The following is a 16,820-nucleotide window of genomic DNA, read 5'->3' on the forward strand; positions in this document are numbered from 1 at the left end:
TCTTGTTATTGGTATGCTTGTAATTGTTAACTCCTGGGGAGTTTACAGGATAACAAATAAATGGAATATAGCTAATCACAAGCAAAATCCTAGAGGAAAAACTGTTTTAGTTCCACCAGACTCTGGGAGATGAATTCACGTTTCAAATCTACACTGGGGTTGCTTACAAAGACAGTGAATGTTCCTGAGTGGCTGAGTTACAGTTTTGACTTAAATCTGCGAGTTACAGTTTTGACTTAAATCTGCTTGAAAATGTATGACAAGACCTGAAAATGGTTGTCTAGCAATGATCAACAACCAATTTGACAGAGCTTGAAACATTTTGAAAAGAATAATAGGCAAATGTTGCACAATTCAGGTGTGTAAATCTCTTAGAGACTTATACAGAAAGACTCACAGCTGTAATCACATTCAAAGGTGATTCAGTATGTATTGACTCAGGGGGTTGAATACTTCCCAAATGTTTATAGTCCCGTACCCCTTCAAACATTCAACCTCCAGCTGTGTACCCCCTCTAGCACCAGGGTCAACGCACTCTCAAATGTTGTTTTTTGCCATCATTGTAAGCCTGCCACACATACACTATACAATATATTTATTAGACATAAGAATGGGTGTGTCACGACTTCCACCGAAGGTGGCTCCCCTGCCTGTTCGGGCGGCACTCGGCGGTTGTCGTCGCCGGTCTACTAGCTGCCACGATCCCCTTTTCCTTTTCTTTTTGTTATGTCTTATTGGTTGCACCTGTTTTTTGTTTGAGTTTTGGTTCAGGACTATTTAAGCCTGTTAAGCCCACCTGCTTTTGTGTGGGCTTGTTTTCTGTTAGTCTAGGTTGGTTGCTTGTTGTGTTCCCTGTCTGTTTGTGCCCAGTTTTGGGTTGGACACTTTTGCTTTCCCCTGTTGTTTTTGGCGTTAATTGTGGATACCGCAATAAAGTTTGGCTTCCCCCATTATCTGCTCTCTGCACTTGACTCCGCACCCACCACTCCTGGCTATGTGAGTTTTTGTCACAACCTGGCTCGTGGGAAGTGACAAAGACCTCCTATAGGACCAAGGCACAAAAAATAATATAATAATAATAAATCATTTTGCTCTTTTTAACCATGTTACATATGAAACCTTATTCATTTGTAGAAAATAGTGAATAATTCACCAGAGGTTAATGAAACGGGTGTGCTTGAAAGGATGCACATAACTCTGCAATGTTGGGTTGTATTGGAAATAGTCTCAGTCTGAAATAATTTTCCACACACAGTCTGTGCCTGTATTTAGTTTTCATGCTAGTGAGGGCCAAGAATCCACTCTCACATAGGTACGTGGTTACAAAGGGCATCAGTGTCTTAACAGCGCAATTTGCCAAGGCAGGATACTCTGAGCGCAGCCCAATCCAGAAATCTGGCAGTGGCTTCTGATTAAATTCAATTTTCACAGAACCAATTGTTGCAAGTACATGAAAGGGATAACGAATCCAGTTGTTTGTGTCATCCATTTCAGGAAAGTACCTGCGTAATTGCGCACCCAACTCACTCAGGTGCTTCGCTATATCACATTTGACATTGTCTGTAAGCTTGAGTTCATTTACACACAAAAAAATCATACAATGATGGAAAGACCTGTGTGTTGTCCAAGTGCTCCAACTTCGTAATCATAGTCCCACACATTGAATATAGTTGCGGAGAGTCTCCTAGATTCATGTCATTCAGGCGAGAAAAAACATGCAATGTAATGTAATGCAATGGTTCATTGGATCAGTCTAAAACGTCGCACGTACACTGCTGCCATCTAGTGGCCATAATCTAAATTGTTCCTGGGCTGGAATAATACATTTGGGTCTTTCTCTTGTATTTCACAGATAATTGTAAAAAAATAAAAATAACAAAAAATGAATAACATTTTTTTCTTTGCAGTATCTTTTACCAGATCTAATGTGTTATATTCTCCTACATTAATTTCACATTTCCACAAACGTCAAAGTGTTTCCTTTCAAATGGTATCAAGAATATGCATATCCTTGCTTCAGGTCCTGAGCTAGAGGCTAGAGAATTATTCTTTCATTTTGCCATTAAAAAGCATTTTGTGTAAAAATTATAATATCTCTACTACTGTACATTGCATTTTGGTTACACTGTTTATACGAACCGCATATTTATATACTGGATTCTTGACATAGCTCTCTGTAATGTAGCTAATATATCTGTCCTGACATTTGTGATTTCTTGTTTCTAGTTTTTGAAAATTATTTGTCTGACATTTTTACTGCACTATTAGGAGCTAGTAACTCAAGAATGTCTCTGTACCCACTATACCATTTGCTAAACTGTGTACGCGTAAAGGACGTCATGCTGTTTGCTTTGTGAGCTCCATTTTCTTCCGATTTGAAGGCTACGTAGGCTGACTTCCTCCCATGGGCAACAATGAACCAGCTAAATTAACTAACTAGCTAGTTAACATAAGCTACTGCAGGACATGAACACAAGCAGCACAGAAACAGACACAATTTCTGAAAATGACATTTTGCAAAGGAAGTGGTTTGATTGATCTGAAGCCAAATCCAAACTGGCCTCCCTTGAGGGGTGTTTTGCTGCACCAGGACAACCAACAGTTGAGCTCAGCCCAATGCTGATTGGCTTATTATTTTATAAATTTTTTAACAAAGGAGTCAAAATGCTTGCTGGCATCAATCAATCAAATGCTACGGCGTCAACATGTTATACTCTTTTGGTCCAGACAGCATCAGATACATGACCTGCACGCACTAAGATGGAGGGGTGCTGTTTCCCTCGCTTGGATGATTTCTCCGGTGAGATTCAGCCACTTGCGAATTGACTACACGCAACCACCCTGCACACTGCCCTAACCCATCTGGACAAGAGGAATACCTATGTGACAATACTGTTCATCGACTACAGCTCAGCATTTAACACCATAGTACCCTCCAAACTCGTCATCAAGCTCGAGACCCTGGGTCTCGACCCCGCCCTGTGCAACTGGGTACTGGACTTCCTGACGGGCCGCCCCCAGGTGGTGAGGGTAGGTAACAACATCTCCACCCCGCTGATCCTCAACACTTGGGCCCCTCAAGGGTGCGTTCTGAGCCCTCTTCTGTACTCCCTGTTCACCCACGACTGCATGGCCATGCACGCCTCCAAGTCAATCATCAAGTTTGCAGACGACACTACAGTGGTAGGCTTGATTACCAACGACACTACAGTGGTAGGCTTGATTACCAACAACAATGATGAGACGGCCTACAGGGAGGAGGTGAGGGCCTTCGGAGGGTGGTGTCAGGAAAATAACCTCACACTCAACGTCAACAAAACAAAGGAGATGATCGTGGACTTCAGGAAACAGCAGAGAGAGCACCCCCTATCCACATCGATGGGACAGTAGTGGAGAGGGTAGTAAGTTTTAAGTTCCTCGACGTACACATCACGGACAAACTGAATTGGTCCACCCACACAGACACAGGTACGAGAGGCAGCCCCCTCCTCAGGAGGCTGAAGAAATTTGGCTTGTCACCAAGAGCACTCACAAACTTTTACAGATGCACAATCAAGAGCATCCTGTTGGGCTGTATCACCGCCTGGTACGGCAACTACTCCGCCCACAACCGTAAGGCTCTCCAGAGCGTAGTGAGTCTACACAACGCGTCACCGGGGGCAAACTACCTGCCCTCCAGGACACCTACACCACCCGATGTCATAGGAAGGCCATAAAGATCATCAAGGACGACGAGAGACTGAAAAACAGCTTCTATCTCAAGGCCATCAGACTGTTAAACAGCAACCCCTAACATTGAGTGGCTGCTGCCAATATACTGACTCAACTCCAGCCAGTTAAATATCGGAAAAATCTATCACTAGCCACTTTAAACAATGCCACTTAATGTCTACATTACTCATCTCATATGTATATACTGTACTCGATACCATCTACTGCATCTTGCCTAGTTGAGGTGTAGCTAGGGGGTGTAGCACACAGCACTCCCAGACTTACTCTTGTTTTGACAGAAAGCTGAGAGACTGAGAGTTGTTGTAAGTTCAGTCTCCTAGTGCCACTATCATCCCTTCACCCTCACAGTTCAGCAGAGTGCAGTGTATACCATTAATGGTGGTGCTATTGCAAGGGAACTGGGTATTACACATGCAGCTACATTGTGTGTGTGCATGCATGTGTGCGTGCGTGTGTGGTGTATATGTGTGTGGTGTATGTGTGCGGTGTATATGTGCGGTGTATGTGTGTGGTGTATATGTGTGGTGTATGTGTGTGGTGTATGTGTGTGGTGTGTATGTCTGGTGTATGTGTGTGCTGTATGTGTGTATTGTATGTGTGTGCTGCATATGTGTGGTGTATGTGTGTGGTGTATATGTGTGGTGTATATATGTGGTGTATGCATACATGCAAGCCTGTGTGTGTGTGCAACAGAAAGAAGGGAGTCAGAGCGGATCAGAGAATAGCAGAGAAGTGCCTTTTTTCTCTCTGAGTGAGCCCCAACGTCCCTCTGCTGGCCAGTGATGTTTATCTATCTGCTTTTCTCCAATTATGCCTTTTGCGCCTTCTCTCTGCTCCTCACTCTACAGTGCCTTCTCTGTAGACCTGCACCACTCTAAGAAAATGCATTAAAGTACATACTGTGGCTTCCTGTTGAAGGACAGTGATACATGTAGTCAGGCCTTGATTCCTACGTTTACCTAGTAGAAAAGGTTTTCTTTTACTATCGGAAAGGACACATTCATATTTTTATAGCTATATTTTGATACTGAGCAGCGGATACAAGCCTTATTACACTTAAAGAGGATGATACAGTACTTGTTGCATCACCAAATGGTTATGGTGCTGTTTAACAGTGCATGATATAGGCTAGAGGGGAGAGAGTCAGTCACATGATCGTTTTTACTATTACGGCACATTTGGCTGAGACTGGACCAATGAATGTTAATGCAGGATGATGGACTATATAATGTAATATAAGCGACTAGGAATAGCAACACTTTATGTACTTGGTATGTTGTCTTGGCATTGAGATGAAGATACATGTCAATTCTGTGTTAATAAATAATAATGTGAATGTAGTCTGGAAGGAAGAACAGCATTCTCAGTCATCCTTGCAGGGTAGTCTAGTGGTTAGAGTGTTGGACCAGTAACCGGAAGGTTGCAAGTTCAAACCCCCGAGCTGACAAAGTACAAATCTGTCGTTCTGCCCCTGAACAGGCAGTTAACCCACTGTTCCTAGGCTGTCCTTGAAAATAAGAATTTGTTCTTAACTGACTTGCCTAGTTAAATAAAGGTGAAATAAATAAATTATTCATCAGTGCCGTTCATCTGTGCTGATGTTTTGAACAGTTAGAGATCATTTTAAAAAACATGTTGCTCACCCTTGCACTCATCCGACTACATACATGCAGTCTTTTGATTTAACTGCTTTAAATATCAATTATTACCCTCATGACATGTTTTGGGTAATTGTGATGAATATAACATTGTCATTATCCGTTTCTGATTAGCCATTTAATGGGTTCACACTTCAATTTGCTCATACATTGCCGAATCCTCCTTAACCCACTTGTATCATGTGTGTGTACCATGGCTGTCTGTAGCATGGTGGCAGAGTGTTTATTGTGGGTGAATGGATGGGCGTATAATGTGAAGGTCTAGCAACCCAAAGGTTGTGTCACGTTCTGACCTTTATTTCCTGTGTTTTGTATTTAGTTAGTATGGTCAGGGCGTGAGTTGGGTGGGCAGTCTATGTTTGTTTTTCTAGGTTTTGGGTATTTCTTTGTTTTCGGCCTAGTATGGTTCTCAATCAGAGGCAGGTGTCATTAGTTGTCTCTGATTGAGAATCATACTTAGGTAGCCTGGGTTTCACTGTGTGTGGGTGGTTGATTGTTCCTGTCTCTGTGTTTGCACCAGATAGGACTGTTTTGAGTTTTCACATTTCTTGTTTTTTTGTAGTCAGTTGTTCATGTGTACCTTAACGCATTAAAAAGAACCATGGACACTTACCACGACGCATATTGGTCCTCAGATCCGTTTCGCCTCTCCTCTTCGGAGGAGGAGGAGGAAATTCATTACAGGTTGCTTCCTTTGAACTAATACAACTACTTAGCATGTCAGCTAACCCTAACGTCTAAACCCTTTAACCTAACTCCTAACCCTAAATTTAAATTGGAATTCATAACATATCATACGTTTTGCAAATTTGTAACATATTATATGAATTGCAATTCCTAACATACTGTATAATACTAATTGTAATTCGTAACATATGACACGAAATGGATGATGGTCATCCTCAAATTAACACGTACCATATGAAAGGTAACAGATCATACTATTTGGAGGGTCCCGGATTTACTTCTACTATGTTACATCTGAGACCAGGTTGCTAGCTGAGACGGGACAATCTGTTCCCAGCCCAGACAGACAGACAGACAGACACTGTGTACTGTACCTTTGATAATATGAAATAACTATTATGAAAATAGATTGATAAACATCTTCTCATTGAATCAGTGCAGAAAGATCAGTGGGGCTTTAAGGCATTTCTCTCCATCTGTCTCCATTTATTTTTCACTGAAGGTGATGTTATAATGTCTTGTGTTCAGGTGGGATGCATTGCTGCATTTAGATTAGTTTATGAATATTCTGCTTATAATATATACATACATAACAAAGGGAGAAAGCCCAATGTTGGAAGATGGTGGTGGAATTTTGCTTATCAGATTTGCGGGCTATATCTGTTTTCATAGTGGAATGGTGAACTTAAACTGTTATTTTTCCTTTATTTAACTAGGCAAGTCAGGTAAAAACATGTAAAAACCCTGGCTGGGCCAATTGTGCTCTGCCCTATGGGACTCCCAGCCTGTGATGCAGCCTGGATTCGAACCAGGTACTGCAGTGACACCTCTTGCACTGAGATGCAGTGCCTTAGAATACTGCGCCTACCAGATGCCTGCCAAAGATTTCTAGAAGTAAATACATTCCGCATTGAGAGGTATAAAATTACAACAAATATCAAAGTGTCCCAGTGTGCCCCCCATACGAACATGGCTGCTCCATTCTTCATTATTGTCTCCATCCTTGGCGTACTGTGGGTTGGAAACACAACAACCACGTCCCTCCCTCTTCCAGTTCCAGTATCTAGAGTAGGTGTCCTTCTCTTTGTGCCAATTGGCGTGATACAAATTGACACATGCTTGGTACACATCGCCTACAGCTCTGGTGGACCTTAGGGACCCACATCCTCAATGGGAAGCGTACAAACACGTCTTGTGGTTCCAGGCCGATGTTGGTTCTCTACAGGGCTGTCTAAAGTGTCCATATTATATCTGTCAATGATGGGAAAGTTTCTGTTCTGGTGTCAGAGGAAGTAAGAAGCCTGAGTTAATTTGTACTTTAGCTATACTTCAGCCCCATGGGGATGGAGCCAAGAATTACTGGAAAAATTGTATTGAGTTGGATGGGAAGTGAGGGGGAGGGGGGTGTTGTATAATGATTACTTATTGCCTCCATTCTTGGAATCCCAAAATCTCCAGTCAAAGGCACACAGGCACCTGTGTGTGTGTGTGTGTGTGTGTGTGTGTGTGTGTGTGTGTGAATAAACTCTGTCTGTGGCAGATTTTAGTCATGTCCACCCTCCTGCCTGGGGTGAGGTGAGGGCTTCGTGCCTGGGATTGTACGTGTCTGTTCAGCTGTATGTGTTTTGTAGTGTGTACAGTATGTACTGTATGTGTCTGCTCCAGTCTGTCATGTATGTGTGTGTGTACAGTATGTACTGTATGTGTCTGCTCCAGTCTGTCATGTATGTGTGTGTGTGTGTACTGTATGTGTCTGCTCCAGTCTGTCGTGTGTGTGTGTGTGTGTGTGTGTGTGTGTGTGTGTGTGTGTGTGTGTGTGTGTGTACAGTATGTACTGTATGTGTCTGCTCCAGTATGTCATGTATACGTGTGTGTCCATGCATGTGTATGTGTTTGCCTACACTATTAGGCTGTTACATAGGCCACATTATGGCATCAGGAGGCAGACCATGGTACCAGACATCACAGGCGCCCATGATCCTGAATAGATCAACAATGATTTATACCATGTCATGTTAGTAATGTGAGTGGAGTTATTCTTGATGTCAGACAGCCAAAAACATATTTTTCTACAGATCTCATGAGAATGTATTGTTTTGTAGTTACACAGAAATAAATCTCCAGTAATGATCTCATTGGTGTCAGTCATGGAGTGTGTCTGGGACAATGTTATTGAGTTAAGTGTTATTGAGTAGCAGATCTACACTGAGATTACAAAACATTAGAAACACCTTCATAATATTGAGTAGCACCCCCTTTTGCCCTCAGAACCGCCTCAATTCGTTGGAGCATGGACTCTACAAGGTGTCGAAAGCGTTCCACACCAGGATACTGGCCAATGTACACTCCAATGCTTCCCACCGTTGTCAAGTTGGCTGGATGTCCTTTGCATGGTGAACCATTATTGACACACAGGAAACTTTTGAGTGCGAAAAATCTGGCAGCATTGCAGTTGTTGACACACAAACCGGTGTGCCTGGCATCTACTATTCACCCTCTGAATGGTACACATACACAATCCATGCCTCAATTGTCTCAAGGCTACAAAATCCTTCTTAAACCTGTCTCCTCCCCTTCATCTATACTGATTGATGTGGATTTAACAAGTGAAATCAATAAGAGATTACAGCTTTCACCTGGATTCACCTGGTCAGTCTATGTCACGCAAAGAGCTAATGTTTTTTACACTCAGTGTATACCAGATAATCTGTCTTCAGCTCCAAACCCCATTAATATTGATTGATAGTTACCATCAGACAACCCTGCCTTGAATGTACAGATTACAGTCTTTTAACTGGAAAACTCAATTGGACCCCTATTAAAATGAACCCAATTGCCTATGGAGTAATACAACAACTTCATATCCACTCCTATTTTCATGAAACAATGAACAATGATCCTTTTCATGAATGGTATTGATTGACTCTGGCTGAGCCTCCCTCTCCGACTGGCTCTTAAATGCAGTGTGTGTTCCTTTAAATATTCTAATCAATGTGTATGACCTCTAGTGGGAATCATGCAGGCAATTTTCCAACTTCAATACAGCTGGAAACACTCTGTTAATTCTCTCTGCCTTCTCTTCTTCCCTCGCACTCTCGCTTCTCTCATCCTTTCACTTCCTCTTGTGTGTTTCCTTAACCTCTACACCTCCTTCTCTCTCATCCTGCCTTTCTATGCCTCTTCCATCCAGTCTTCTCTCTCTCTCTCTCTCTCTCTCTCTCTATCTCCTCACTCTCTCTTTCCTCCTTTGGATTTCAAATCATGATCCTCTCTGCTGCAAAGAACTCCACCTACTCAGCGCTGCTAATGTAGTCACTGACAGTGCAAGTGTTCTTCCTCCCTCGCTCTTTCCTACTCTCTCTCTGTTGTGCTCTCTTCTGCTTCTCTCTCTCCTGCTCACACTCTCGCTTTCCCTCGTTCTCTCCTACTCCCCTCCTCTCACTCCCTCTCTCGCCTTTTCCCTGTTCTCTCTCGCACACACACTCTCTCACACACACAAACAAACACACTCTCTCTCATAGCTCCAGTCCCAAATAAATAAAGAGGCACAGAAGGATGTGGGGGAAAGAGAGAGGTTGCTGCTTTAGGAAGAACAATGTTGATGCTACCCAACCTTCTTAATCTCCTACCTGTTTTTGAAAACGTGTGAGGATTAAAGGCGCGTGGCGGTGTTCACACTGGGATTTCTACATCACAAAAAGATGCTCAGTTCTCCCTCTCCTGCCCAAGCCACAGAAAAGAGGACTACTGTTGAGCACTTGTATCCTCCTGTTTCAGTTCTACCTGCCTAACAGTCAGCCCTGCACAGCCACCGGAGGCAATGACAGCCTTGCTGCTCTAGAGCCCCATGGAGCACAGTCCGCTGCTGGATTCCATGCTTTTGTAGATATACATTAGAAGGAATTCCTTCTTAGAAGCCAAACCGAGAGAAAAGAAACACTGGCTGCTCATCAGCTCTATGGTTTTCTGACTTGTCCAAGACTGTGATTTTTGGCATCTGACTAAGAGGTAGGTTCTTGCTTTACTTTATCATGTGTTTTTTGGTTTGTTTGTTTTCTGCACTGCATACTGTTGAAATAACTGTTCTCTTCTTCAGGAAATGATCACACTCAGTGACATTTTGATCAAAGGGAGGGGTTTGCCAAATGTTGTGCAGTTTGATGTATGGTTAGTTTTTAATTGTCTTATTTAAAAATTAAAAATGTCCTACTTACACTTGGACGACAGTAAACCATGGCTCTGTCTTCGGTACTGTTAGAGAGGTTAATGACCAGCTCATTGACACAGATGAATGGTGACATAGATACATTCCCAAAAATGTCTAATTCTTCCACATGCAGGATGAGAAGTCAGTTTCAGTATAGAAAGCTTTAAATCTGCTGCTTTATTGCAGTGAACATAAATAATACTTTAGCATTTCATCTTAGCACGCTCATGGTACTTTTATCAAGTCAGGAGTCAAATTAAAATACAGTAAATAATTTGATAATGGATGCAGATTACATGGTACTTGAGAAGAAGGGTGCTTACTCTAGGTGACTGAATAGTTTCTTACAATGAGTAGTTGGAGATTTGGGCTCGTGTTTTTTGTCACTGTTTTGAATGTTTTCTCATTTGGACACTATGTGATAGGCTCTCCCCAGAAAGAATCCTCTCTCAGTGCAAAAAGGAGAGGGGTTACATACTAGAATGAGACGGTCGGGTGAAGAGAGAGGTGGATTAATATTGGTTATGCCTTCTTCCGTTACTCTCTGATAGTGAGAGATCACTCTGTACTTTAAGTGCCACACATATACACATGAATGCTGGCCTGATGCATATCCCACAGTTCCTTTCTGTATGGAGTTCACACTGTGCAGGATGCATATATGCCCAGAGGGGAGACATGTGTGATCATATACACCTATTATGTGGCTTGCAACTGCCTGGTGTGCCTGGCCTCGGAGGGAGAGAATCTATCCCCAAAATTACTACATTTCACTGGGAATGAATGTGTAATGAGCGCTTGGGGGGCAAGTTGGTATCCTACCCGGCCACTGAAGAGAAATCCCTCCATGTGTTTGGAGGAAATCAATTGACAGATAGACAGAATTAGCTACTTTGTTCACCTGCTGAAGATAAGATTGCGCTGTGCTTCCGCCTTTAGCATTGGTCCGGCTCTAGAAAGATGCAGTAGAGGGAACATTGCTGCTCACAGAAGTAGATACTTATTTGGGGTGTTATAGAGCAGGGGGCTGCTCAGTGCAGGGCAACGCTGAGGTTCCTACTGGATTATGATATTGTTGGGGTGAATGTAGAAGATGCTGTGATTACAGAAATGTGGAAAGTGTTTGAGATGGAATTTACACCTTTGATGATGCATACTGCATCATGGTAGGTAAAATGTTTTGATTTTAACAGCTCCCTGTCTGTGACTGTTCATACATAAGCATACGCACACACATGCACAAATGCACACAAACAGAGTAAGCACATTAGATTGAAAAGGACATCACCTGAAAGTCTTAGGACTTTATTAAATGCCAAAGACAGCAAAGATACCCTTGCCTCACCATTCGATACAGAATTGCCCCTCAAACAACTCAAGCCCTTTTACATATCTGACCTCACTATTCAGTGATCTTGTTACATTCAGAAAGTTCTGTGTGTGTCAAAAAATGAGGAATATGATGTTGATGATATGAATAAAATGCACTTCCTATCCCTGGAACAGACTGTGACTGAGCCACCCTTTAGGAAATATTTTGTCTTCTTTTTGGGTATTTAAAAAAAGTTTTTTTTCTGTTATTGTCAGGCTTCTAGTGAGGTTGAAAAGCAGTCTATTCTGGGTAAGCCTACATTTTCTGTTATTGTGTTTTCTTCTTTTTAACCTTCATTTAACTAGGCAAGTCGGTTAAGAACAAAGTCTTATTTACAATGACGGTCTACCCCGGCCAAACCCTAAGGACGACACTGGGCCAATTGTGCTACGCCCTATGGGACTCCCAATCACGGCCAATTATGTTACAGCCTGGAATCAAACCATGGTCTGTAGTGACGCCTCTAGCACTGAGATGCAGTGCCTTAGACGGCTGCGTCACCTGGGAGCCCTTCTTACTGTAGTATTGAATCATGTTTGGGCCGTGTGAGGAGTAGATATCAACTGTGCTTTAAGGGCAGAGGAAACTGGAGACTGACTTTGCCTTGACTAAGGAACAGGCAACCAGACCTCCTCTAATTGGTGGGACTCCACATGCATTTGTGTTTAAAAATGTACAACCGTAAAACCCAGTTAAATAACTACATAATATATACAAAATTATCGCATTTCTGTTGAAGTCCCGCAAGAACAAAACCCTAAGCTGGATGCAGGGCTCGGAGGAGGAAAGTTCAAACTAAGCACCAGAAGGCAAGTCTCAAATTAATGTGAATACATACTTAATGGGGGTTTGCGAAACCATTATGAATAAATAATAAGAGGAGTTGTCCTTTTTTGTTTTTTGAATGCTCACAGATGAAGCCGGTATCCTTGGATTTAGGAAATAACATAGAAAACACACTTTAATGGTCCTCTGTCTGGTTCTCAATGTACCTATATGCTTCCATTGTCTGTCTGAGGACAATCACAGACCCTGTCTTATGACAACTGTATCTCTCTTATGACAAATGTATCTCTCTCTACTGAATGATTTGTTTGTTTCAGTGAAAACTACTGTCAAGAATTCATGTTTTTTTGCTTCGTATTTGTTTTTTTATTCTCTACTGATAGAAATGGGTGCAAACTTTGTAGATGTGCAAACTTGGCTTTGTACATTACTACAAATATGAATAGCTAATTATGGAAAATAAGATAAACAGGATTAAAAATATATATATAAATATATGTAGATTTTATTTTATGACTGTATATAATGCAAATCGAGGTGAGGGCGACGGAAATCCATTTGGCGGTTGATCTGTTTCTGTTCTGTGGGTGGCACTGTGTGCTCTTTTCAAAGGAAGGGTCTCTCCGGGGCCTTGGGATGACAACCCAACTCAGGATGAGGAGGGGTTTTAGAGGGTGAAATAGTGGTGCAAAATACATTTAGAAATCTACAATCTACATTATTGCACCCACACTGTTCGCGCGCGCCAACGAGCGTCTGCGTTGCCAAGGGCTAAAATAGAAGTCAGTTCTATTTCTGATGCAGATTGTGCTGCAAGTCCTGCCTCTCCCATTTCCTCATTGGTTTATTGAAGAAGGTACCCATGTGCCATCTCCTCATTGGTTATACCCACGTGGGTGACTGAAATACGAACAAGGTCGGTGGACCTGATTTATGAAAGTTGCCATTCGCAATATAAAGTCAAGAGAAGAAAAGGCCTAGGAGGAGAGATGACTAGAAACGATTCGGTTGACCGTTATATGTGTGGATGAATTGTCGGAGTAGAGGAGCTTGTGCATTTCAGGCAAAATAACAACTCAATGTTTATATCCCAGGACAAATTAGCTAGCAACAGCAAGCTAGCTAAATAGGACAAATTAGCTAGCAAGTGCAAGCTAGCTAAATTGCCATAAAGGTTTAATGCTTTTTGACCTGTCCCCAAATTAATGCAATTGGTTCAGAGGTTGTTTTGATATCTTAAAATGTGTGTCATGATCGCGTTTGGTGTGGGGGGGAAAACATAAATGGATGCACGATGGCGCAGATAATAAGAAAAGACCATCAGTATTTACCTGGCTAAAAGAGAAGGAATATAATATCTATTGTTTACAGGAAACTCATTCAACAATTTTAGATGAAGTTTTGTGGAAAAAGGACTGGGGGGGGTCAAAATATATTTCTCCCAAGGGCAAAGAAATTCAAAAGGGGTGATAATATAATTAACAGTCATTTTGATCCAAAAGTGCAAATTGTCCAAACAGATCATCAAGGTAGATGGATTATTTTAAATATGTTATTGGACGATAAACAGATATGGTTTATTAACCTATACGGTCCAAATAATGATGATCCAAGCTCCTTTGAAAATATACACTACCATTCAATAGTTTGGGATCACCTAGAAATGTCCTGGTTTTTGAAAGAAAAGCACATTTCTTGTCCATTAAAATAACATCAAATTGATCAGAAATACAGTGTAGACATTCTTAATCTTGTAAATGACTATTGTAGCTTTTTATGGAATATCTACATAGGTGTACAGAGGCCCATTATCAGCAATCATCACTCCTGTGTTCCAATGGCACATTGTGTTAGCTAATCCATGTTTATCATTTTAAAAGACTAATTGATCATTAGAAAACCCTTTTACCATTATGTTAGCACAGCTGAAAACTGTGACAGTGAACAATCAACAGTGAAGAGGCGACCCTGGGATGCTGGCCTTTTAGGCAGACTTCCTTTGTCCAGTGTCTGTGTTCTTTTGCCCATCTTAATCTTTTCTTTTTATTGGCCAGTCTGAAATACGGCTTTTTTGCAACTCTGCCTAGAAGGCCAGCATCCCGGAGTCGCCTCTTCACTGTTGACCTTGAGACCGGTGTTTTGCAGGTATTATTTAATGAAGCTGCCAGTTGAGGACTTGTGAGGTGTCTGTTTCTCAAACTTGACACTCTAATGTACTTGTCCTCTTGCTCAGTTGTGCACCGGGGCCTCCCACTCCTCTTTCTATTCTGGTTAGGGCCATTTTGTACGAGATCTTCAGTTTCTTGGCAATGTCTTGCATGGAATTTTGGGAACTCCTTCAATACTGTTGGAAAAGCATTCCTCATGAAGCTGGTTGAGAGAATGCCAAGAGTGTGCAAAGCAGTCATCGAGGCAAATGGTGGCTACTTTGAAGAATCATAAATACATTTTGATTTGTTTAACACTTTTTTGATTATTACTCGATTCCATATATGTTATTTCATAGTTGTGATGTCTTCACTATTATTCTACAATGTTGAAAATAGTCAAAATAAAGAAAAACCCCTGAATGAGTAGGTGTGTCCAAACTTTTGACTGGTACTGTATGTCAAATGATTGATACACTTGATAAAGATGAGCAAAAATGACTATAATTTCAATTTTTTTAGCATTCAATATAGCTCAGTGTATTAATTATTTATTGCATATATTATTTTATACTAATACAATTGCTCAGAGAAAAATATATTTTGTTTAGGTAGCACATTTTTTTTTAATTAACCATTTTTTTCTGAAAAGGTTGGGGTCAAGTTTCAGCATCCTTTCAGAGGCAACCAGGTCTTTGGCTAAAATGTCCTGGTACTGGGTGGGTGAAGTTCATGATGCAGTTGACCTTAACGGGCCCCAGGATCAGTGGAAGCAAAATAATCCCATAACATCAAAGATCCACCACCATATTTTACAGTGGGTATGGGGTTCATTTCTGCTAATGCATTCTCATTATGATGTCAAACCCATCACTGGTGCACTGGGGCAAAGAGCTCTGTTTTCATGTAATCTGACCAAAGCACGGATTCCAATTCAAGTGCCAATGCCATTTAGCAAACATGTGTTGCATGACATGAAAATAGAGCTCTTTGACCATGCACACCTGGAAGGATTCTGTATAGAGGAATGGTCTAAGATCCCTCCCAATTCGTTCTCCAACTCATAAAGCATTTTAGAAAAAGGCCCAGTGCCGTTATCCTCACAAGGTGAGCAATTGAAAGTTATTGAAAATAGTGGTGTCAATAGTTTTTACCCTTACCTTTTGAGAAAAAAGGTATTACTTGTTATTCAAAATCTCTTTCTCTGAGAAACTGTGTTAGATTAAAATAATATAATCCCCCCCCCCCAAAAAAAAAGTGGATACAATATAGCTCAGTATTTGACTTATTTATTTTATACAGTAATTTTTTATCATCCTTATCAAGGGTGTCAATGATTTTGGACCCCACTGTACAGTGTGTGTGTGTGTACATTTGTCTATGTGTGTGTGTTTGTGATGGTGTACTCACAGTGTCTGTGTGTGTGTTGTCGCGCACGTGCATCCATATCTGAATGTGTTTGCTTCAACAAATGTACACCTTTATTATTATTCATGAGTCATTCTCTATGGCAACAAGACATTTTACAACCTGCTGACAATGTTCACATCGTGCTTGTGTTGCCATTTAGATGAATGTGGTGCTGCATTGTGTTTTTAAGGCACTGAAACTTTGTCATGAGCAATTTCAATTATTCCCAGAGATACAATCTGTCCTCAAATTCCGATAATGCTAGTATTTTTTAAATGTTACCTTTATTTAACTTGGCAAGTCAGTTAAGAACAAATTCTTATTTTCAATGACAGCCTAGGAACAGTGGGTTCAGGGGCCGAACGACAGATTTGTAAGTGTCAGCTGGGGGATCCAATCTTGCAACCTTCCGATTACTAGTCCAAGGCTCTAACCACTAGGCTACGCAGACATTCTTCTAATGTGGCTTTGTTTACACATGCAGCTCAATTCTGATATTATTTTTTTCAAATCAGTCTTTTGACCAATCAGATTAGACTGAAAAAGATCTGATGTGAAAAGATAGGATGTGATTGGTCAAAAGACCAATTAGTGGAAAGAATATCATATTTGGGCTTCCTATGTAAAAGCAGCTTATGTGAAATACTGCTTTCGGTCCCAATTAACAGCACAGATCTTACAAGCTGAAAAGCCCTAAACGGGTCAAACAGTTGCAGGGTCTATGCGTATGACAGTGTATACACAGTGTAATTAAACTGTACAAACATGATATTACCATGTTGTTACTATATAAGGCATACAAGCATTTCGCTACACCCGCA

Source organism: Oncorhynchus nerka, linkage group LG10 (genome assembly GCF_034236695.1).
Source record: "Oncorhynchus nerka isolate Pitt River linkage group LG10, Oner_Uvic_2.0, whole genome shotgun sequence".
NCBI lineage: Eukaryota > Metazoa > Chordata > Actinopteri > Salmoniformes > Salmonidae > Oncorhynchus > Oncorhynchus nerka.